Genomic DNA, 1,462 nt, shown 5'->3' with positions numbered 1-1,462 from the left:
GGACATACTGTAACAAGAGTGCTATAATAGTAGAATATTTTATAATTCTGCATAAAACACATGGATCCACTAAAGTATGATTAATTGAACAGTAAAAGGTAGATGGTTAACAGCGCACGAGAGTCTGTGCCATGGTGTTGTGAAATTGGTTAGCATAGTCTTACGCTCCACAACCCAAAATGATAGTCTAGCTTACGCCCGCCCCTGAAATCTCCACAATACACTTCATAACATACACGCGCGCGCGTGCATCCACGCACAGACACTCGCTCTTTCTTGTTTTCTCTTGCGATCTCTATGTCGCGCTTTGTCCGCCTGTCTGTCTCTCTTGCTTTCTTCACATCTGTCCATGTCTCTATCTCTCATTCGCTTCCTCTCTTTCTCGCTCTCTCTCTCTCCCTCTCTCTCTCTGTTTCCTTTCTTTCTTTCTCTCGCAAGCGCACCGTATCTCTTCCCCTTGCTTCTTTATGTCTGTCAGCTTCTACCTCTCCTTCCACAGACACTTGGAATGTTTCAATAGTAAAATAATGGTAAATAACTACGAAATGTATTTACTACCAAAGTCTTTATGTTTCTCTACTCTATTTTGCCTATTGTTGCCGATAATTTTCTGTAAGTGCCGTTCAAATGCTCCTCTGCAACACGCAAGTACACCGCACGCATGCCGCTGTGCACAAACAACAAGAATAGAGAGAATCAAACTTAGCAATCTTCTTTATTCTTGCTGTATGTGCACAGTAGCGTGTGTACTTGTATGATGCAGAGGAGCATTTAAACGCATTTAAAATACATTTCGTGTTTATTTACCATCATTTTACTATCGAAACGTTTCAAGTGCCTGTGTCTTATTTGCTGTTTCTCCTGCTCACCTTTACCAGACTGTGTTTGCAACATATCACCATGCGGAAATAATAATAGACTTTAATTATAAATAATAATAATAATATACTATAATTATAAATAATAATAATAATATACTATAATTATAAATATTAATAATAATAATAATAATAGACTATTATTATTCACTCCTGATATCACCAACATATTACTCTGTTGTGGCTATTATTAGTTGCAGTTGTATAACGTTATATATGACCGAGTGCTGGCTCGATAACTAGAGATACTAGCCTACTGATTACTAGATTAACTACGTGTGCATGTGCAAGTCTATTTTTCTTACTTTGAAGAATCCGTGAAGAAATACAGAGACGGTCCATTGGCAAATCGATTACTCCGCTTATCACCGACAGATAAGTATATTATTTAAGTTTCTAAATATTATTAAGTTAAAAATATACCGCTTTTTCTGTACAGTACATCGCATAGTTGTAATTAAGGGTCTGGATTTTGTTATGTTTACAGAGGAAACGGACGCCATAGTCCGGGAGCCAAACCCCGATTTTGGGCTGAACCCTGCACTGAGAGTTAAAGTTTTTTCTTTGCTGATTCTTGTAGACTA

Source organism: Priapulus caudatus, unplaced genomic scaffold (genome assembly GCF_000485595.1).
Source record: "Priapulus caudatus unplaced genomic scaffold, Priapulus_caudatus-5.0.1 Scaffold3662, whole genome shotgun sequence".
Taxonomy (NCBI): Eukaryota; Metazoa; Priapulida; class Priapulimorpha; order Priapulimorphida; family Priapulidae; genus Priapulus; species Priapulus caudatus.
Note: the sequence above shows the minus strand (reverse complement) of the source record.